Here is a 24,453-nt window from a genome sequence, read left to right as displayed (position 1 = left end):
ATACATATCCCCCTAAAACTCACTAACTCACCGCTTGGAGTGAAAATGGCCTAGGTTGCAGAAGATAGATTTTGCGTACTACGACTAGCTTCGTTGGCATACCCAACAAATGGTTCCAAAAAGTCTGACATCTACAACAAATGCAAAGTGGATTACCTAACCAAAATGACAACTCTAAAAGAAAACAAAAATGTAACAAAAGTGTATATACAAAGAGTGTACTACACTTAATCAAGCATAGTAATTCTTAAGATACAACCCGTTTCGGGGTTGCGACAGTGGAATCCCATCATAATCGACTAGGTCATAGGATCCTCTTGTCAATACTTGTTTAAAAATGTAGGGGCCCATCCATAATGGTTTGAATTTTCCTGCTCCCAATTTGTCAGAGTCCTAATCGTAAAGCAAGACCAGGTCACCTTCTGAGAAGACATGAGACTTGACATTTTTGTCAAATTATGCCTTGACACATTTCTTATGTGCTTTGTTAGCTAGCACGGCATCACAATAGGTTTCATCCAGGTGGATTAGTTCCAAGAAATGAGAATATTCCTTTGAATTTTTGGGAAGCAGATTAATTGCGAGCTTAAGAGATGAAATTTCGCATTGAATTGGTAAGACAGCTTCTAGATGATACACCAATTGAAAGGGCATAAATCCGGTCATGTTTCTCACCGAAGTCCTATTGCCCACAGAGTTGATTACAGGATTAAATTCCAATTTCTTTTGTGGACTCCAATCATTCTCTGTAGCATGCGCTTAAGGACTTTGTTGATTGCCTTAACCTATCCATTAGCCTACAGATAATATGGAGTAGAACTATCGTGGGATAGTCCTAATTTGATAGTCAATTCAACCATCATGTGATTGTGAAAATGCAATCCATGATCTGTGACTATAGCTTGTGGAACACCAAATCTAGAGACTACATGATTAGAAAAGAAAAGAGCAGTCGTTTCCCCTCTGTTGTTTAATGTAGGCATCACCTCAGCCCATTTTGTAAAATAGTCGACAACGACTATAATATACTCATGCCCCGCAGCCGAGGTGGGGTTACATGTCATGAAATCTATGCCCCATTTAGAAAATGGCCCAACAACAACTATCGGATGCAATGGTGCAGGTGGTAATCTAGCTTTGCGGTCAAAAATCTAACAAGCATAGCAACTTCTGACTGCAATTATGCAATCTTTGAATATAGTGGGCTAGAAGTAACCAACTCGTAAGATCTTTTGTGCAGTAGCGTAACCAGATAGATGCCCCCCACACGCACCTGAATGAAAGTCATTCAAAACTTTTTCATCCTCCTCATGTGTGAGGCACCTTTTCAGAACTGTATCGACACCAGGATGGTAAAGTGTATCATCGAGGATCATGTATTCTTTGGCTTGGTATTAAATATGCTATTGTTCAGAGCGAGAGGTGTTTGTCCTAAAAGTTTGGGTTTGGAGATATACCAGTATATCTCCATACCATGGATTGCTTGATGATATTAGAAACAAAGTCTCATCCACGATTGATGCTTTAGATGTTAAATCGTTGGATGACAATGGAAGGTCACAAATTAACTCCACGAAGGCGAGAGTTTTTTTTTATTTGGATTTGGTGAATTCCAGATCAAACTCTTGCAAAATGGCTATCCATTTGGAATATTTGCCCTCTAGTAATTGATGCGACAGAATGTAGGTCATAGGGTTGCAATCTGACACAATGGTAGTTTTGCGAAAGAGAATATAGTGTCGAAATCTCTGTACTGCTTGAACAGTTGCTAAAGCTAGCTTTTCAGCATAGGAGTACTTGCTTTCTATATAATTTAAGTTGCGGCTTAAATAATATAATGGATGTTCTATTCCATTGTCTTCTTGCACTAAAGCCATGGCGATGGTTTTATCTGTGGCAACGAGATACAGGTTAAAGTGTTTTTGATAGTCAGGAGCATACATTAATGATGCTTTTATCAGGGAACCTTTTAAAGAATCAAAGGAAGCTTGTGCAACCTGATCCCAACTAAAGGGTACTTCTTTTTTCAAAATATGCATATAACCTTTAGCAAGTTTAGCATAATGTGGAATGAACCTCCTCAGAAAGTTAGTTTTCCCTTGGAGTTTCTGAATCTGAAGCAAATTTGAAGGTGGAGGCATGTCAAGGATTGCCTGTACCTTAAACAGGTCAAGCCAAATTCCATCCTTAGAAACTATGAAACCAAGTAATCGACCAAAACCAATGCAAAACACACACTTGTGTGGATTGAGTCGTATCTTGTAGTGTCAGCAACGTAGAAATATGGCTCTCAAATGCTGCGGATGATCAGTGCACTTTCGTGAATGAGCTGGTAGATCGTCGAGATACGGTTGAACTATGTGCTTGATTTCATGGAAGGCGTAGTTCATTGCCCTCTGAAAAGTTTCCCTTGTGTTCTTCAAACCAAAAGGTAGTTTACGGTACACGAATGTGCCCCACGAACATATAAATCCAGTCTTCGACTAGTATTGTGGGTGGATATTGATTTGATTGTATCCAGAAAATCCATCCATGAATAAAAAGATTTCGCATCGGGCACATTCATCAATTATCTGGTCGATGAAGGGTGTAGGGTAGTTTTCCTTTGGACACGCTTGATTTACATCCCTATAATCGACAAACACTCTAATATTTCCTTGCTTTTTCATCGTAGGAACAATTTTCAATACCCAATCTGTTAGAGGAACAGGGTAAATGAAACCAACATGCAAAAGTTTTTCAACTTCTGCCTTAATGGAAGCGGCCTTCTTCGGGTGAACAGGTCGAAGCCGTTGTTGTACTGGTTTGACATCTGGATACATCTTGATTTCATGTTCAACGATTCTCAAGTCAATGCTTGGAATTTCTTCATATGACCATGCAAAGACATCTTTGAATTCGCAAAAGAGAGCGCAGTAAATTTCCAGTTCTGATGAAGAACATGATTTGCCAACATGAATATTCTCTACAACATTTGTTTTGATCGAGAAATTTATGGTGATAGTTTCTTCAATATTGAACATATTTTGCTCGAAATCCACTTTATTTACAATATTTGATAGAAAATCAAAAAATTGAAGGATGATTAAGGTTGCTTGAATAATCTTCATTGTTATCTTGAAGAGGGGAATGATGGTGGTAATCTTCCCACGGTGTCTCTCCTATCATCATCGACTAAATGATTCCTTCATCTCTAGAATGTATACGAGACCAAGGGTCGGAAGAGGTACCATACTCTAGAGACATATCTATCCAAACACTCGCTGAGTGTTGATTTGGGTTCGCCACCCAGGCCCAAAAAAATTCATTGCTACAAAGATTCTATGGGGCTTGGGGGCAACACCTCGCGATGATCCACACTATCAAAATGGTCAGAGTTCTTCTTAATCTTAGACGATGTAGAAGATATCATATGATAGGTTTCTGCTGTGGCCACTTCCTCCAGATTACTTGGAGGTGGGAGGGCAAAAGTACCCATCAAGGAAGGGTCTTTTAGGAGACCTACTCCAACATTTTAAAGCAATTGAGAACTTCCATGGATCAATGGAATGCTTCTAGTAGCTTGTGAACTGTTGGGAAAAAAGGTTAGTTGGTCAACGATTGTAATTCCACCTTGGAAGTGAAATGCAATCTTTCTAAAATATGTAGACACAACGGCAACCATAGCATAAATCCAGGGCCTTCTCAGTAAGATATTGTAGTTAAGGTTTCCATCAATGACCTCGACTTCAATTTCTACTGTCTTGTCCCCCAGTTCAACTTGCAAGTTACTGAAGACCCCATACGGCATGTATTTTCTTCCATCGAATGCTTTTAATGTCGTTGATGATTGTGACAAGGGTGGTGAACCTAAAGTTTTCCAGCAACTCATTGACATAATACAGGTAGATGCCCCCTCATCAATGATTGTTCGATGAACAGTTTTATTGATGGCTTTTACCTGTATAAGGAAAGTGAGTTTGGTTGGTAACTAGGGTTTGTATCCTTTATGGTTAAAGGCCACAAGATCAGAATCCGCTAGATCAATCCCACCTATTGCTGATAACAAAGCTTGCTTTTGGGAGGGGCAATTCTGCAGTAATTCAAGTGTCGACATAGCAGATGGCGATTGAGCCAAATCCTCCACTATATTATAATTCCATGTTGCTCAAGCACATGGATTAAATATCGATTTGTGTACTACTCCCTTTGGCGGCTTTATAGTTAATTCAGGAATGATGGGTGGAACAAATTTTGGCGAAGTTGTTGTCGAACAAATGGGTTGATATGTAGCCTTGTTGTTCGACGACTGTGGATTCCCATAATCTTTATTCCTTGTTGATATCAAAGCATCATTTTTCTGTTTTAAGATGGATAGCATAAGAACTTGGGATGTGGAAGCATGATCGATAGCAACTAGGTTAGTTTCTAGGTTTGAAAACGGATCAGTCAATACCACTAAGGTAGTTGAGGTTTTTAAAAATTTCACAAGCTCAGCTCGATGTGGACAATATTTCGTGAAATTGTCATCGTTACATATGTAACATGGATAACAAGGTTTCTTTTGCCTAGTAGGGTTCTCAGAAGATTTTTCAGGAGTTGAATTCTCATGTTTCTTCTTATTATTTTTCCCTTTTTTCTTGCCCCCTGGTTGCTTTGGATTCTTGCCCTTGTCAGATGACGCGGCATTAATCTTCAAGGCAAGAGGTTTATCATTTTCTTTTTGACTAGAAACTGTAAGTGATTTACCAGATGGATCCTTTGTAGTTTTCATGCTTGAGGTATTGATCATGCCATCACCGATGTGAGAGTCCCTATTTGATTTGGGAGGTGGAGGAATGGAAAATTCTAGTCTAGGAGCGTCAAGAATTTTGTCATAGAGTGTGCCAGACTGAGTATAGATCAAGTCTAATATTGTGCATGAGAAATGACTTGATCTTTAGTGACAAATCCTCCCTTCACCACATCCTCAGTAATAGAAGGCAATAATGACTTAATAAACCACTCAGCTAGAATCTGAACGGGAACATACGTCTTTACCATTCGACAACGATGTCGCCACTCATGAATATGATCAGATATGTGAGTGGCTATTGTCTGTTTAAAGTTGGTAAGGAGTTCTATCCCCATTTCGTACCTTATGGGTAACTGAAAGTGGGTTAAAAAAGTAGTTGCAAGGGCACTAAAGTTGTCAAACAAAGCTCTCGGAAATTCAATATACCATTTCACTGTTGGACCAGTGAGAGTTCTCTGAAAAAGGCGAAGCCTAATTGAATCATCATTTAGGGTGTTAGATGAGCACCACAAATGAAAAGTCATTACGTGATTCGATGGATCTTCACCTAGATTTCCATTGAATTTAGGATTATCAGAGGGAATTTTATGAGGAATCGTTGGCCACCAAGGGGCATATGCAATTGGATCATTCGCTAGCCAGTTCAAATCTAGTAATTCTAGAGTTGCTACAAAAGGCAATTGTTGATTCAGGTTAGGTGAAGCATACCCAGGATAAGATGGAATCGTCTGAGCAGTAGGTCTTTGCATACCAGCATAATGTATCTGATGTTGGTAACCTTGATAAGGTTGTTGGACATAACCATTATAGTATGGTTGTTGATAACCATTTTGAAAATGCGGTTGTCCATTACCTACAAAGCCTTGTTGCTCAGGTCCTCGGTATGTTTGCTGGAATTGTGGTTGTTGATATTGCACCAGCCATGGTTGTTGAACCATTTTCTGTTGCCCATTACTAGAAGATTGACCAAGATGTGGGGTGATAATACTTATTTGAGCCTAAGTTGTTCCAGGAAAGGAAGCACTAACTTGAGGTTGTGATTGAGTCGTAGAGACAAGAGGCTATTGTATTGCAACCTGAGAGACTTGAGGTTGACACACAACAAGTAGTGCTTGTACTTACGACATAGTCACAATAGCAGATGTAGTGGGAATATTCGACACAGGTTGAACCGGTTAAATTGAATATACAACCCTTGGTTGTTGAGGCAGTATTGGTACCCAGCTACTAGATGTAATTCCAGTTTGACCTGAATTTTGTTGTGAACTCTCATATGGTTGTTCTCCGGAGGGAATAATGAAAAGGCATATTGCGCTCCATATGGCGGCAATCCAGTGTTCAAAGGATATATCGGTCTTTCAAGACTGGACTGCCTGAATTGATACTGGCATGTAGGATCAATTTGCTAAGTTTCAACATAAGAAATACCAGATGAGATTCCGGATGAACAAATAGGAACAGACCATGTTGTCGAAATGGTCCCTAAGTGGACTCTAGCTAGTGATTGATAACTATTTGGGACAGATGGTATACCAACAAACATTGCAGGAATTACAGCAGGAAGCTTTGTTGTAGCTATATCAGATGACACAATCCTAGATGTTGATGGTTGCTCAGACATATTTAGTCTATCCAAAATATTTCTTACCGATTCGATAGGAACTTGCGATGAAGGATGATTTAAAGAACTAACTTCAGGAATAGAAGGATATAAGTGGATCCCAGTTCCAAAATGTAATGGGATACAGGATGGAAGATCCTCTACTATCTCTTCTATAGTAATCAGTCCATGTGGAAGAGGTAGACCATCAGGCCCGTAAAATATTTCTGGAGCCAAAGAAGGTATTGCTTCTGCAGTGACAGATACTGGAGGGGTGACACCTTCTGAATTCTGGAACTCAACTTCCAGATGTTTAGGTAAGTAAACTTCAGTTTCTGGATCAGCTCTAGCTGGAGCTGTTTCAAGTATAGAAATGTCTACCGTTACACTAGGATCAGTTCTAATGTCCTCTCACAACTGTGGAACTTCTTCTCTAAAGGCAGATGTACCAGAAATGGTCGGAGTAACTATAGTCTCTGATGATGTTGAAACACAAGTTTCAAATAAATCAGGTGAATTGGACTCAGTTAAACGAGACCGTTTTGCCCATAATGGTTTTGTTTCTAGAGTCAAATATGGTTGACTCGCTAGTCTCCGCGAACGACGGGGTTTTGATTGACTTTCTTCCACGATTGCGGATTACTTGATCAACTCAAAGTTAAGGTAAAAATAATGTTATTTTGAATTAAATAAATTTTAATGACGCTTTGACACAACTTTGCTTTTTCAATTTTTAAGAGTCGAGAAAAAGCTAAAGATGACTCTAGTCCCCTTCAATTTTTAATGAGCCTGAATTGACAAGTGCTCAGATGGACCTTTTCTTTTAAGGAGTCGAAAAGGAATGAAAGTGACTACTCTGAAAATCTAGACAAAGGGATTACCAAATCAATTGCAAAACTGCAATATACACCTTAGTGGTAAATTAAAGAGAATTTACCAAGGATTTATGTACAACAGTCAATCTTCTTGAATGTTGTGTTTAGTGCATTGCAATCAATAGGGTGGCTGACATGGCATCCTATGGATAAAGGATATAAGCCTATTATGGTCTCCTAATATATACTCGATGGTACGGGGAGAACAAATCCGTTCTAGCACTTGTCGTATCAAAGAGGAGGAATCACCCAACCTTTGATGAAAACGATAGTTACTAGATTTTACGATGTCAGAACACGTCTCTAGCCTAGACCTCTAAATGTGTTGCATTAAGTTCCAAAGCGTTGTTAAGTTCATTGAAATTTATTTTAGAGTTGATCTTGTTTAGAAGTTTTCCTTTCAATGGTTCACCACGTGATGTATATGTAAAATTCCTAAAAATGCAATCTACAATGATAAACAATCATTGTTATTTTGCAATGAAAATCCTAGCTACTAAGGAAGAAGATTATGTTTCTTTCAAACAAAGAGAAAAGAGCACACACTAAATGCACTTTTCCTAAATCATTTTTCACACACAATATAAATGCAAATGTGAATTTGTGTATTTGTTTTTCATTCCCTTTAATGTGAAAAATGCCAAAAAGGAAAACTAAGTAAAGATCTTAAATATTTTACTCAAAGCGACATTTCGAAAATTTCTTTTCAAAATGGAAAGGAAGACTAAACGACACTTTCCAATTTTGAATAGAAAATTCTTTCGACACTTCAAATATCAAAAAATCAAATCAAATACATGACAAGACGTTCAATCGACTATCTAGAGAAGGAAGACTTTACAACACTTCTCTTTTTTGACACAAAATGATAGTTACGACACTTTTTGCACCAAAACAACAGATCGATTTAAGCAACTTTTCTACAAAGGATTGTAAATGATGGACAAATACATAAAAACATTTACTAATCCTGATAAATGGAGGTTGAACTATGTAAAGCAAGTAGGGTTCAACAATGAGTTATTGTTCACAAGCAGCAAAACAACTAAATAGAGCTGAAAACAAGGACAAAAACCCCAAATTTCAAAGAGGGAAATAAGCTCAGACTGTCATCACACCTAGGCTTCATAGATGCAGGGATGCATCACACTTTTCAGGCTCAAGAGGTGTGATGCATACTGTAGATAGTGACAGACAGTGCAATGGGCCAGGGAGCGCAACTGTGATGGGTTTTAGCTCAAATTTGTAGCTGATTTTAGTGAGTTAAGTTGAGCTATTATGGACAGTGAAGAGAAAAGTACAAAGGTATGATCTTGTGAGGTTATTGAGCTACCAACAGGGCATCTAGAATGCTTGTAAGTCAGATGTTCAATTCATAAACTAAACCAAAGATTGACTGAAGCAGCATTCATCTACTTTGCAATTGTAGAGCAAGAGCAGTTCAAAGGCTATTTGGCTAACTTCAAGCTCCGTCTATAGTTTATAAAACAAACAATCAACAACAAACAAACAAACTTTTCGTTCCCCAATGCATTCGCCATTTTTTCTCTGGGAAAACTATTGTCTTTTCGATCTGCTAGCCCTCTAGGATTGGCATCTATCCTAGAAACAAACAATCAAAGCAATTTGTGATTTCCTCTATGTATGATAGATAAGAGAGAGGCAAAGGAACCAACCTGGGTCTTCCGCTTAACTCCTTGCTTGATCCCTCTCCCCCTTAACAGAGCTTGCAACTCCTCTCCATACTTACCTCGCTTGGAGAGTCCCTGTAGACACACAGTAACAAAGAACTATGAAAGCATTTCTATCTACTATATCATAAGCATTGTAGAATCAGAAATACAATGAACATACAATGGCATTTACAAATAAAAACATTCACAAATACATGATTGTATGGAGGAAAAGTCAAAGAACTTTATTAAAGTAGAAGGGAGAATTACAACCCAGTTGTCTGATCCAGCATCATCCTCCCATCATCAAAGCCCTCTTCACCTCATGAAAAGCAAGATCACCCAACAATACAATGCTCCTTCTCAAAGACAAACTATCAGCACTTCCTTACAAACTACAAAAGTCCAGCCTTTAGATCTCTTAGATGAGGGATCCATTTATAGATGTCTGCAAGGGTGTGAGTCATCTTTGGGTTTTTTATTAGTTTCATTCCACTTGTTGTTCTTGGTTCCACTTGGAGATTTCTTGGATCTTTTACTCATCCTTGGGCGAATTCAGAGGGGCAAGTGTCATAGGAGAAGTTTCTATAAGATTCCATGAGCATCCACTTAGCAAACTGTCTTGGAAATTTGTCCATTCTCACTCATCGAACCCAAAGAAGGCCTCTTCATTATGCATCGCACCTAGCTAATGTAGAAGTTAGTATGCATCGCACCCTGATAGTGGAGAAGTCAGTATGGTCCAGTTTTGGCTAGTTCTGAGTGGTTTTTTCAGGTGGAACTTCTAGGGAATGATGTAATCAGTTGACCATGATCCTTTAGGGTATGAAACAACACTTTTAGGGGTTAGATATCCCTTGGTTTATTGACACATAATATTGGGGTTGCAGTGCCCAAATATGTCTATAACAAGACCCAACCTTTGTGACAGGATTCATAGGTGGAATCCTGAGTTTTATAAGAAGGCTAAATAATTAGTCTTGATAAAACATCTGAAAATGAAATCTAAAATGTTCACCAATGCACTCATGTTCCTGTAATTTTGGTCTAGGGGTCAACCCTAACTCTTGAGCATTGCAAGAGTGTTACATTACTCCTTAAGCTCACCCAAGAATTCTATCAATCTTCCTCAAACTTCATTCTTGAGTTAAGCATATATCTGGGCAAAAGAGCTATGGCAATGTATTGTGGATTGGTTGGATACTGAAATCTTTGATCTCTACCTTATGGAATTCTCATACCTTATCTAACTAAAATCTTGAAGGTTTTTGTTCTACTCTAGAGTCTAGAAGTGCAGAATTTAGATATGACCATTTATATGCTTATGGGCCAACTCCTCAATGTTTATACTTGCTTGGACGAGGAATTATTATTATTAATTATCTTCGGTCAAATTGACCTTGGAAATCTGAAATTGATGTCCATAGGTCATATTTGGGTTAGCTTGAAAATATGAAATCAGCGTACCTAATTAAGATTAGTAGCATATATATGTGTGTATTCAAATTGGGATGAAAATCCAAGTCCAATCCTTTTTGGGACAACATGTATGTTCACCTCTCATGTATATATATATATATATATATATATATATATATATATATATATATATATATATATATATATATATATTATATATAATATATATATATATATATATATATGTTTTTTTCTCCAACAAAATGCACACACATGCAACCTAGAAAATTGTAGTCGATGGGCCATGAGTCGAAGTGTAGGTTGGTCATGGAAGCTTGGATGTGTCCTCATCCAAGGTTTGCAAGAATAATTATGTATGTATCCTTAAGCTAAGGAAGAGCATCCCATTACAACGATAATGTAATGGGTGTTAGCACCAAGAACTTCATGGATGAAATGACAAATTTGTACATAGGCTTGATGTTATAGACATTTTTGTGCCTTACAGCTATAAGCATGAAATGTCCATAAATCTAGGGATCCTAAGTCCCTAAAAGTGTTGTTCCAGATCCTAAAGAAACAAGGTCAACAAATTACAGCTTCTCCCAGAAGTTCTCCCAGAAGTTCTCCACCAGAAACTGCTCAAAACTAGTCAAATCAGGATCATTTCAGATGCTCCACTAGCTAACTACGTTGCAAAGCACCCAAATACACTGGCTAGGTGCATTGAAACGCACTTGAATGCACTACCAGGGTGCTTTGAGTGAGAAATGACAAGTGGCAGAGTCATTCCACGAGGTGGAGAGACAATGGAAGCTTCCAGAATCTTCTCCAATGACACTTGCCTCACTGAATTCGACCAGTGATGAGTAAGAGGCTCTCAGTCTACAAGTGGAAGCAAGAAATGACAGAGAGAAGCCACTAATCAATTCATGAGCTGACTCATCCTCTTTTCATACATCTATATATGGATCCCTCACCAAGAGATCCAGAGGCTGGAATGTTGTACATTGCAGAGAATTGTTGTTGGTTTTGTGGTAGATATCAGAGTATTGGGTGATTTATGCTTCGTTGGAGGTGAAGAAGGGATTCTATGCTGGGAGGTTGATGCTGGATCAGGAATCATCGGTTGTAACTCCTCCTGGATCTTCTTGTTTTATCAATAAAACTATTTGAGTTTCTCCTACATGCTTGTATATCATTGATATGTGCTATATTTGTATGTTTAGCTTAAATATGATCCTAAGCTTTTTATGAACATAAATCCATGTCTTTGTGTAGTTTCTTGCTTCTGTGAACTTGCAGGAACTTGGTGACGCTGGGCAAGTGAGGGAGCGGATAGCTGGGAGCTGCCAAAGAGAAGAGAGATTGGATCAAAGGACTAGCGCAAGACACAGGTTGGTTCATCTTAATCATCTTCGTTTATAGTTCATAAAGGAGAATACAAGAGTAGTTTTCCCTGTTTGTTTCTGAGGTCTCTGTCACAACCCTGTGGGATAGGGTCGTTCTGAATAGACACTTTTCCTGAAAACAAAATGGCTACTCCGCTGGGGATCGTGTCTAGTTAGTTTGTTTGTGTTTCTATTGTTGTTCATCTCATAAACTTAAGAGTAGCGAATCGAACTGCATTTTCCATTTACAAATGCAAAGTAGACATCTTCTACTCTAGTCCATTCACTGGACCTGTTTATGATCTGAACAGTTGACTCACAAATGATCTGATTACCCTTTGTGATAGCTCTTAAACCTCTTGTAAATCAACCCTCTGATTGTGCACTATTGATTGCTTTTACCCGGCCAAAAACCATAGATTAAACTACAAACCGTGACCCAGAACCTAGAGAGAATTCTCGTTTCTGCTTCAGCGCAGGCTCTGTGAAGAGACTCTGCATTTCAGCGCAGTTCCCGAGAGGGCTACCTGCATTGCAATTCAGTTTCTCTGTGTAGCAGGTGCGTTGATCAGTCTAGCCCTGCCTAGCTGAGGTTCTTTGATCACTTTTTCCAGTTTTGCCTTTGATTTTTGCAGCCTGTGATCAGTGTGTTTGTCTGTTGAAAAACTCCTTTTCTTTGCCTTAATTCCACCTCAGTTGTATAAAAGAAACTGTATTTGTTTTTGTGTGTTTGTTACGTCATTTACAGTTTCCCATTGCAAAAGTAAACTAGTCATACTGTCGTCCTTAGATTTAGATCTGTCGTAAGTGTCGATTTTGATCTTAGGAGAGAGTTTATTTGTTGTTGACAGTTGATTATGCTTTTACTTTTGCCTTTGGCTTGAATTTGTGAATTTCTAGTGTCGAAACAAGTGTTTACTTCAAAATCATAAAGTGTCGTAATCGTCTCTACCTTTTGATTTCGAAAAGAAGCTTGTTTGTGTTTTTCACTTGAAAGCGAATTCAAATTTGTACAACAACTTTCTTTTTAGGCATCAATATTAAGAAAGTGAAAAAAAAATACATGCACAAGTGCATTTGCATATTGACAGTTTGTATGGCTTGATTTAGGAAAAGTGCATTTACAGTGTGCTCTTCGCTCTTTGAGAAAAGATTGTGTCTTTCTTTTCCCCTTGTAGCTAGGATTTTCATTGCTGAAAAGAGATAAAATCTTGCTTATCATCTTTAGATTGCATTTTAGGAATTACATTTACATATCATGGTGAACCCAAAAGGAAAACTTCATAAGAAAGATCAACCTAAAATAAATTCAATGAACTTAACAATGCTTTGTAACTTAATGCACAACATCTAGAGGTCTAAGCTAGAGACGTGTTCCGACGTCGTAAAGCCTGGTAACTGTTGTCCTCACTGATGGTTGGGTGATTCCTCCACTTTGAGACGATAAGTGCCAGTACGGACTTGTACTCCCACGTACCGTCGAGTATATATTGGGAGACCCCTATAGGCATGAAACATTTATCCATAGGAAGCCGTGTCGGCCGCCCTACTGATCGCAATGCACCGAACACAACATTCGGGAAGATTGACTGTCGTACCCTAAAACGTATTCTGTGGTTTTGCGATTGGTTTGGCACTCCCTCTACCTAGACCTCCAGAGCAGTCCCTTTCGTTCCTTTTCAGACTCCTTAACGGAAAAGGTCCATCTGAGCACTTGTCACTTCAGGCTCATTAAAAATCGAAGGAGACTAGAGTCATCTTTTGTTTTTTCTCGAATCTTTAAAACTGGAAAAACAAGTTGTGTCAAAGCGTGTTAAAATTTATTTTAAACAGAATATTCATACCCTTTTCCTGCGTTGATCTTTAGGTTGAGAAAATGGAGCCTACCAACCAAGGAGTTCCCCTTGGTGGAAATCCTAGTCCCTTCTCCTCTTGGGGAGATGTTGGTGCGCCCCATATGGCCACATTGTCGCTTCCAGGACTGACAATTGGCTTGCCAGTATGGCTCTTCTCAACCAATGTCGTTCAGAACACCACTATTCCTGAACAATCGAATCAGCAATTAGACGAGTCCAGAGTTACCCACCAACCTTCTACTTCCTCTAATTCTTCCTCTCCTCCTTCCTCTTCGCTTGACGGGACTGGTAAAGCTAAAAGCCAAGTTCCTAAGGAGAAGAAGGAAAAGAAGAAGAAAGAGAAAAAGAAGAAGGAGCCAAAGGCGAATAAGGGAAAATGAGTTTCGTCTAATGAGAATCCACACACAACACCGACCAGGCCTAAATCGCCATGTGTCATTTGTAGAGGAGACCACTTTCACAGAGATTGTCCATGCATCCCCCGGATACTAAGGGACTGGTCTCCTCGTTTTCACAATCCGGTGTCATCAACCTCTGGAGATCCTGTTGAAAGCACACCGTCAACTAGTGAAAGTGAAGCCCTAGGACAAAAAGGGAAAGCTAGATTTCCCTGTAGACTGTGCGAAGGCGACCATGCCCTCCACCGTTGTCCCTTCTTAGACGAGGCTAAAAGAGTTTTGGATGATCGTCCGGTTTCACCGTTACGACTTCCTCCTGGATATAAAAAACTCTTGTCGAGTCCGTCACTAGTTGAGAACCCAGCTGGCCCGCTCAAGTGGTCTACTGAAGCATCTATCATTGAGGATAAACCAACTGAATCCATACCAGACGAAAGTCAAAAGGTCGAGGCAGCAGTTGACCTGGTCTTGCCTTCAGAGGTTTTATCTTCGAATGATACAGTCACTGAAGAGAATAAGGATGACACCGTCCAAATTCTCTTCATCAACACAGACTCCGACAAACATGGGGGCAATCCACCCATTCCTTTACCGCAGGAAGGAATTTCGTCAGAGCCATACCCGACCGTCTACTCGGTCCCACCTCCAAGCAACCTAGTTGTATCCTTCGACTAGAATCAACTAGGCAAACCCCGTTTGCCAGCAAGCATACCATTCCAAATTATCATTCAAATATATAGAATGGTCATGGCTGGCACCATCATAGATGAGGGGGCTTTTGTGAGTATCCTTTCCTCTATTGCTTGGAAAGCGCTTGGTTCGCCATCGCTGTTGCCTAAAATGAGAAATCTGACAGGATTTGATAAAGGAACCAGTCGACCTTTAGGGATCCTTCCCACTGTGCCCATAACATTGAGAGGGAAGACAGTTCGCATGAACGTCATGGTCGTTCAAGGACCCTTGGATTATAACCTACTCCTTGGACGAGACTATATTTATTGCATGGGAGCCATCGTCTCCTCACTCTTTAGAGTAATGTGTTTTCCGCACGAAGGAAGAGTGGTCAAGCTCGTGGACCAGCTTTCATTTCCCAGATCACGCATAGAAAATAGTCATATACCGTCCCTAAATGGTCTCTTCACTCAAGAAATGTCTCAAGTCCCAGTCCGTCCTCCCGATGAGCGCGATTAATTCGGAGGGATATGACTGAAACCCAGGGGGCATGCGTCCTGGTCTGCTTCGGCAGGAAAACTTCGGGTATAGAGTAGGTTTCCGCGGGAGAATATGACTAGTCCGTACCCCGACCGTGATTGGAAGAGGGGTTGTTCTACAATAAGATTCTCTTGTCAAAGTTATGTGAGTTGACAGATGAAGTCACTCACCTTTGTTTATCCCGGTAGACATCACCGAAGAAGTGTTTTGTTTGCACCGCAAATAGAACAATCTTTGGGTAACCTGTAAGAGGTAGGCCTCTCCTCATAGAACAAATGTTTTCTCTGCAAATTGAGGGGTAACTTTGAAACTCTGTTTTATACCTGGGGGCATGCAAACCTTTTGGCATGCAAGCAAGGGGCGGCTATTTATTTTTTTAAATTTTTAGGACCTCTAACCCTTTAAACTCGTAGGATTAGTCGTCACCAAACTTGCATAAAGAAAGGATGTGGGGCAAAAATCTAAAAGTTGTCGTTTTTATATGAGACATTCTTATCATATGACTGGATTAATCGAGCAGTTTTAGCACATAGTTCAAGCTCGTTAAAAAATAAACATAAGATCGAGCAAATGTTTCCACCCGCATTTAAGCTCATTAAAAAATGAACTATCCTCCGGTAAATAACCATCGTGAATGAAGCATTTTCAGCCATTAAAGCCTTGGTCGTGTTTGCACCGTCACCTCCACTTTTCCATTGGCCGATCATTCACCTCCATTTGATTGTTTACCAATTTTGAGGAACAGCTGCGAAGAGTGATTTCACTAGCCATCCTTGTGACACTGCCGTGATTGGAAAATTCCAAACCTTACCTGGAATCAGCTGCTACCCATTTTATCACTCGTTCCTTAGAAGACGAATCTTCTTTAAGCTCTTTTCATCTGACTCGTAAAATATGAAAATATTGCCGAGTTTTGGCCTTCCAGCTTGTTAAAGCGACCAGAAGTGCTATCCCTCCTCTAGGTTTTAATCTTTTTGGACCTGAGGGATTATTGCACAAAAATATCGAGCGCTTGTTTTGTTCGGCTCGTTAAAACTATCGAAAATTCATCCCTTCTGTATTGTTTTATACTTTTTCGGAATTAAGGGATTAGATGACGAAAAAGGAATTCCGGAGTTATCTTTACGTACCTTTTCAGACTCCCTAAAAAGGAAAAGGACAGAGTTATATTTGTCGTTAGACTCGTTAAAAAGATTAATAGCGACAAACTTGTCTTTAGACGAGAACGAGTTTCACTATCGCTAGGCTCGTTAAAACATAGCGATGGGTTTGCCCGAAGGGAAAATTATAGAACAAGCATATGTTATCCTCCTCAAGCTTGACAAAAATAAAGAGGTACTGGTCAGAAATGATTGGGGAAAAATTGGGAAGAAAACTCAAAGAAATTTTATTGGTAGCAAGTCGCTCTTGAACATGACACTTCCACTCCATGCCAGAGTCGGGTTTGGTTGTTTCATTCACCGGTCACATCACCATGGTCACGCCATACCATCCACATTTGGAGTAAATGCTACCGATCCATCACATAAGTGTCGCCGACATGTTCAAGAGAAGTCATCCAGAGAAGTCACCCGTGTCCCATCCACTACCATACATTATACTTCACTCTTTCATGACCGCCACCCTGAACTGTATGTCACCATATCGTTTTCACCTCCATCAAAATCATTTGCTCCGTTCCGTGTCATTGATGTGGGATTCATTAAGGCCCTCCTTTGACAGATCGCTTCTTGTCGACATCAGCTCATTATCCAAGAAGTTGATCTAGGAACACCCCTTCAGTACTTTGAAGCTTGCATGCCTCAATGGCAAGTTTCTCACTTCCGGCGACAAGTATACATCAATGACCTTCGACCGAAAGATTTTGCATGGTGTTCAACGCCAAGTCCTTTATTCACACCACGTGAATTGTACTGCAGTACCTTGAGGGTCATTATCATTATCGGTGATTCCTCTCGCGCTTGTTAACAGTTTACATCATTGACTGGTAATCAAGCGATGTCTTTCCATGTTCGAATTCAAAACATTTCTCACATGGATCGACTTGTACTTAGAGTGAAGATCGGTCGAGATTGAAGACCCCGGATCTAGTTTCATCCATCCGAGCTGCGATATATAGTCAGGAAAAATGAAGACATTGAAATGTACAGCATTGCAGCACAGATAATCATCCTACCAAAAGGATGATGACTTCATCAGAATCATCGGTCTACCATCAGACGATTGTCTGTCCTATGTACATGAAAATGAATTTATAAAGCTGAGCATGGGAATGCCCACCTCAGCTAGATCATGAAAACAGTATGAAAATAATTTATTGTATTATATCTCATTACAGGTCTCCTCCCCAGCATTAGAAGAACTTCGGATCCTCCTAATAAAGCATTTCACCCGATAAACGGCCTCATACTTTAGGGGGCAACTGTTATAGACATTTTTGTGCCTTACAGCTATAAGCATGAAATGTCCATAAACCTAGGGATCCTAAGTTCCTAAAAGTGTTGTTCCAGCTCCTAAAGAAACAAGGTCAACAAATTACAGCTTCTCCCAGAAGTTCTCCACCAGAAACTGCTCAAAACTAGTCAAACCATGATCATTTCAGATGCTCCACTAGCTAGCTGCGTTGCAAAGCACCCAAATACACTGGCTAGGTGTGTTGCAATGCACTTGAATGCACTACCAGGGTGCGTTGAGCGGGAAATGACAAGTGGCAGAGTCATTCCACGAGGTGGAGAGACAATGGAAGCTTCCAGAATCTTCTCCAATGACACTTGCCTCACTCAATTCGACCAGTGTTGAGTAAGAGGCTCTCAGTCTCCAAGTGAAAGCAAGAACTGACAGAGAGAAGCCACTAATCAATTCATGATCTGACTCATCCTCTTTGCATACATCTATATATGGATCCCTCATCAAGAGATCCAGAGACTGGAATTTTGTACATTGCAGAGAATTGCTGTTGGTTTTGTGGTAGATATCAGAGTATTGGGTGATTTATGCTTTGTTGGAGGTGAAGAAGGGATTCTATGCTGGGAGGTTGATGCTGGATCAGGAATTATCGGTTGTAACTCCTCCTGGATCTTCTTGTTTTATCAATAAAACTATTTGAGTTTCTCCTACATGCTTGTATATCCTTGATATGTGTTATATTTGTATGTTTAGTTTAAATCTGATCCTAAGCTTTTTATGAACATAAATCCATGTCTTTGTGTAGTTTCTTGCTTCTGTGAACTTGCAGGAACTTGGTGACGCTGGGCAAGTGAGGGAGTGGATAGCTGGGAGCTACCAAAGAGAAGAGAGATTGGATCAAAGGACTAGCGCAAGACACAGGTTGGTTCATCTAAATCATCTTCGTTTATAGTTCATAAAGGAGAATACAAGAGTAGTTTTCCCTGTTTGTTTCTGAGGTCTCTGTCACAACCCTATGGGATAGGGTCGTTCTGAATAGACACTTTTCCTGAAAACACTTGAGGGCTTGTAAGTATTTCTTTGGTCTTGCTACAGGTTGGTTATGTATGTACTTACATAGCTAAATAGGCCATCATATCATGGAACTTCTCACTCAAAAAGGAATAAAAGTCACACCAGAACTCTTTCTCCTCGTCAGAGTATCTAATAGGGACTATTCTGTGACGGTTTTGGAGGCTTTTGTTTTGGTCAAAATTGAGCATCACCCAGATCTAGAAATTAATTTGCATTGTGGGAGTCTACTTCCAATGCTCTTATGCCCCTGGATCTGAAGCAAATAAACAATCTTAGTATGCAATTGAGATTAAGCTCTATTTAGCCCTGCTCATGATCCTTTGTAGATCTTGGGGAAGCAAATAAACAATTTTAGAATGCAATTGAGAGTAAGCTCTCTATAGTCCTGCTTATGATCATTTGTAGCTCTAGGTGATTGTATCAGTAGTAGATTTTAGTCGTTGATAGGTTAATTAAGGTCTTGGAAATCTAATGTCATTAAAGACTTTTCCTTGACTACCACCTTATCCAATGAATATAACTTTCTATGCTCAATCCCAGAATTGCCTGAGTTGATTTATGATATGGTGGATTAGTGAAGGAATTTTCCTATAGGTGTTAAAGTTTCACGGCCAATAAGGATTTTTCCTCTCAAATTGGTATCAAAATGAATTTTGTGTGCCTTAGACCATTAAATTCCACAAATCATAGTGATATGTGCTTGAGTGTGGGTTAAGTTATTGCATTTTGGGAGAACTAATTTGCATTTACAATGTCTATCAAAAGAAGAAAGGTGCAACTAATATGCATTTACAATGTATATCAAAAAAACAAAGGTTCATTGTAGAATGCATGTGGGGTCGTAAGAGAGGCATCATGTCACTATATCAGGGATATAAAAATAAAAGGGTATAAAAAAATTGAATAAAAAAATGGATACATACAATATTTAGTGAAAATAGGGGTCTTATAAATTGGGAAGGTGTATTGGATTTATATTGGTAGGGGGTTAAATAATGTGATTTTTAGAGTTATTTTCCAAAATGTAGTCAAATTAAGGGTATTGTTTAGTATGCCACGAACGCACGTGCTATGTTAAAGGTTCAGTGAGTGAAGCCCCCATGAATTATGGAGACTATAAAGAAATATAAACAACCATTCAATGGACTTCTGAAGCAGAAAAGGGCTTTTGACTATTAAACAAGAAGATCACATAACAACCTTGGTTAATATTTCTAGATTTCAGTAAGCCTTTTAAAGTAAAGTGTGATTCCAATGGAGAAGCGACTCACGTTGTGTTAAGTCCAGAGGATAAGCTCGTAGCCTATTTTAGTGGGAAGTTGAATGATTCCAAGAGGATGTGTACTTCTTATGATAAGGAGTCCTACATTATGGTTCAAGCTATAAAGAGATTGATGCATTATTTAATGTCAAAGAGTTTATATTGTACATATATAATCATGCCCTATAGTACATTATGAAACAACCTCATTGAGTCAAAAATATGTCAAATGGATTGAATATCTCCAAAATTTAATTTTTGTTTCGAAGCATATCAGTGGCCATGCTAATAAAATTGTTTATGCTCTGAGCAGGAGGAATATAACTATGCAAGAAAGTCAAGTCCAGATCATGGGATTCAACTTCATGAAGGAGTTGTATGAGGAAGATGCATGTTTTAAGGAGGCCTATAAAGCTTGTAAAAACTCAAAAGTCCAACATAAGGGTTTGTAGCTCGATTACATGCTTCAAGAAGGACTATTTTTCAAGAATGATCATTAATGTGTTCCAAAGTTCTCAATGAGGGAGAGTTTAATCAAAGAGAAGAATAGTGGAGGTCTTGGTGGAAACTTTGGCCATGACGTCACAAGACATATGAGTAACTGAAGCATTTTTACTATTGGCAAAAGATGAGAAGTAATGTGCAGAAGTTTGTGAATAGTTGTAGAGTTTGCCAACATGCAAAAGGGAAGATCCTAATACAGGGTTGTATACACTATTACCACTTTTAAACATGCCATGGGATTTGATAAGCATGGATTTAATGTTGGGTTTTCCAAAGACTCAAAAGGGTGATGACACAATCTTTGTTATAGTGGAAACATTTTAAAAAATGGCCCATTTCATACCTTTTTTTAAAACCAATGATGCTACCCTTGTTGCTAACTTATTCTTCAGATAAGTGATGATATTAGATGGAGTTCCCAACAACATTATGTTGGATTGAGACACTAGATTATTGGTGAATTTTTGGAGGAATTTATGGAAGAAGCTTGGAACTGAGTTAATCTTTAGTTCAGCCTATCACCCTCATACTGATGGGTGAACTAAAGTAGTTAATAGAAGTTTGGGGAATATCTTGAGAAGCTTAGTTGGAGACCATCCCAAGCAGTGGGATCAGGTACTTGCCCATGCTGAATTTTCCTATAATGATTCTCCAAATAGAAGCACTAGTCAAATTCTTATATAGATTTTGTATGGTATGCATCCAAGAGGAGTTCATGAACTCAGAAACTCGGGAAGACCGGAAAAAATAAGTGCAGTAGGAGAATGTTTTGTTTCATCTATGTAGGAGATCCATGAATAGGTGAAACATAAACTACAAGAACACAACCTCAAATATAATACCATAGAAGATCTCAATATGAGAGAAAAAAGATATGAAGTGGGAGACTTTGTATTGGAAAATTTGAGGAAGCCTAAATATTTCCTAAAGGAGAGTACAATAAACTGAAATTAAAAAAATTGTTCCTTGTAAGATCCGTAGGAAACTTTTATGAATATGAAATAGAATTGCCACCAGGAATTCACATATCTCGCATCTTAAATGTTGCATACTCATACAAGTATCAGTAGAGAGAAGTGTAGACAACAAATGACAATGGATAAAAATAAATTCAATGGAAGAAGCAGTTACCAGCATCAAATCTTTTGCAACTAGAGAGGATTTTATACAAAATATTGGTTACGAAAACCAAGGGAAAGGAATACAACGAGTATTTTTTCAAGTGGAAGTACCATCTACTAGATTATGCAACTTGGATGACTACCACATTATAAAAAAACTGGTAGAATTGTTTAAAACCTCATGGGAAGGAGCCCATGAATTTTTTGTTCCTTGGGAGATTTATGCAAGGGCATTCGTCAAATCTAATTGACTGAGAGGTAAAAATTTATTTACCATAGGAGGTGGTTCCTCAATGATTGTACTGTTAGGATATTATTTGTTTTGATTGCCATGTAATCCATTAAAAATAGTGTATTATTGTAATTTGTTTATTTTCCCCAAAATAATCCATTTGATCCTATTCTTATGGATCTAAAGTGACTCATAGTAATGTAGTTATTTAATAATTTCCTTAATAAAAGAATCAAAGTGTGGAGTGGTGTGAGAGTTATTTTTCTATACTTACATTGTGAACCAATCCTTTTACAATCTTTATGTGTATTCCTTTATTGTAGAAGCAACCCATAGTAATGTATTTATTTAATAATTGATTTAATAAAAGAATCAGAGTGTGGAGTGGTGCGAGAGTTATTTTTCCATACTTACATTGTAAACAAATCCTTTTTCAATCTTTATTTTTATACCTTAATTACACACACACACACAAACACATATTACATTTCTAAGGGTTGTGTGCATCCAGACTTTTTTTGAATTCCCACAACAAGAGATAAAGGCAAGTCGATCTTCACTTAAGACCTGCACAAGTTGAGAAATGAGAGAGGATAGGTAGTAGTAGTAAAAAAAGTGAGTCAAAGTACAAAGGCAAAGTATTCAACACTTAGTCTTATTAAGTCTTGATGAAATTTCTTCATTTGAGAGAGGTTGGGAGATGAAACTGAGGTTCTGTTAGGATAGCCCCATTAACTGACAGTATCAGGGTGACGTGTCCGAGAGGGTCTTCACTAGAAGGTCAAAAGGAAATAACATAAAGGAACTACTGGGATGACTGGTTGTCGAGATGAGGTGTGAAGGTTGGAAAATAAAGAGAGTGTGGGGGTGACATGGAAACATGTTGCATGGAACAAGTGGAGTAAATGGAACCACAAGACTAGTGACTCCTCCCAGAAGGAAAAGGATTGCATGCATTTGAAAAAGGGTTGTGGACAATAGTTGTCAGGAGTTGATAATGACAGTTGACGAGAATAATTCCTATTCCCCGGAGTCTATCTCCCAAATCATTCCATTGTGCACACTTTTGAGATAGGTCAGGGTGACATAAGCTAGGATGACATGTCTCGGAGGATAAAGAACTACACATCAACATAAATACCAAATATGATGTGTGAAATCCAACAACTAAAGAGAGTAGGGACCTAGGTCTTGTGGTGTGGTCACATCGTGAGAAGCAGGAGGAAAATGTAAAGTGCCAGGAGTTAAATATGTGGGCCAATCATATATAATATGTAATAGTGATTTGTGTGAGTGACTATGATAAAAGGTTTGAAGGAAAGGTTTGTAATATAAGGTAAGATTCCTCTTTCCCTAGGTTATGTATACAATAGTTGGCTCCGGTCGCATTTTAAATAGTTTCAACTGCAGTGGTTTTGGCCTTGGACTTTTGAGGCTCTAGTGAAATTTTTGGACCTAGCTGGTATATATATAAAAAAAAAAAAAATTTGAAAAGGTTAAGGCCTGCACCATCAAATATCAAAGCATATCCTTGAAAACTTATGCAAAACATTATCTCATAAATATTCATAAAAATGGTGAACAAATTCAAAATTAGAATAGAATAATCAGTCCTTAGATATAAAACAATATTAGATGTAATACAAAAGTTCAAAGTATATCCTTGAAAACTCATGCAAAAACATTATCTCGGAATTATACACAAAATTGGTAAGCAAACTCAAAATTGGAATAGAGTAATTAGTCTTTGTGCTAGAGAAGTCTTGAACATTAACCAACATAGTTACAATAACAATAATTGTATTCATATTCAAATGCCAATCACCATAGCTATGATTGAAATAATTACTGCAGATGAAACATATATCTGAGATCTAAATCTCTTGTTGAATGTTCATTTTCATTTTGATCAATTACAGACAATTGGATACAATATAAAATCTCAGAAGCATATGCTCATAAACTTATATTTAATTAATGATTTTGGACAACGTTATATAATATAGAGCTATACAAGCTCATATGCAAAACATTATCTGAAAATTCTTCCCAAAATTGGTAAATAGTGTCAGTATTAGAATAAAGTAATTAGAAATGCATTTTCATTAGGATCAATCAAAAATTTAGGTAATATATAAAAGATCAAAGAAAATTATTGAAAACATATGTTCAATTAATTTTTTTGTACAACGTCATAGAATTAATACCTATACGACATCTCATGCAAAACATTATCTCAAAATTCTTTACATAATTGGTAAAGAGACTTAGAATTAGAACATGGAGTAACCATAATTGAAAAGAGGATTGAATACAGAGTCATGGTCTAAAGATAATATTTGTTGTGTAAAGCACTTATAAAAATCATAATACTTTAATTGCAAAAGTAAATGAATTTGTCCCAATAGGGACAAAGACTATGCCCCAATGAACTGTAATTTTCCTTATGATCTTTTAAAAAGCATTATGTAATATATAAAATCTCAAAGAATACTCTCAAAAAAATATGTTCAATTAATGCTTTTACACAACGTCGCAAAATTCAGACCTATACAACATCTTATCCAAAACATTATCTCAAAATTATTTTCAAAATTGGTAAATAGAATCAGAATTGGAACATAGAATAATTAGAATTGGAACTAGGATTGAATATA

This window comes from Pinus tabuliformis, chromosome J (assembly GCF_031772625.1).
Source record: "Pinus tabuliformis cultivar Carrire ecotype Pingquan chromosome J, CPIR1, whole genome shotgun sequence".
NCBI lineage: Eukaryota > Viridiplantae > Streptophyta > Pinopsida > Pinales > Pinaceae > Pinus > Pinus tabuliformis.
This window is presented reverse-complemented; position numbering follows the sequence as displayed.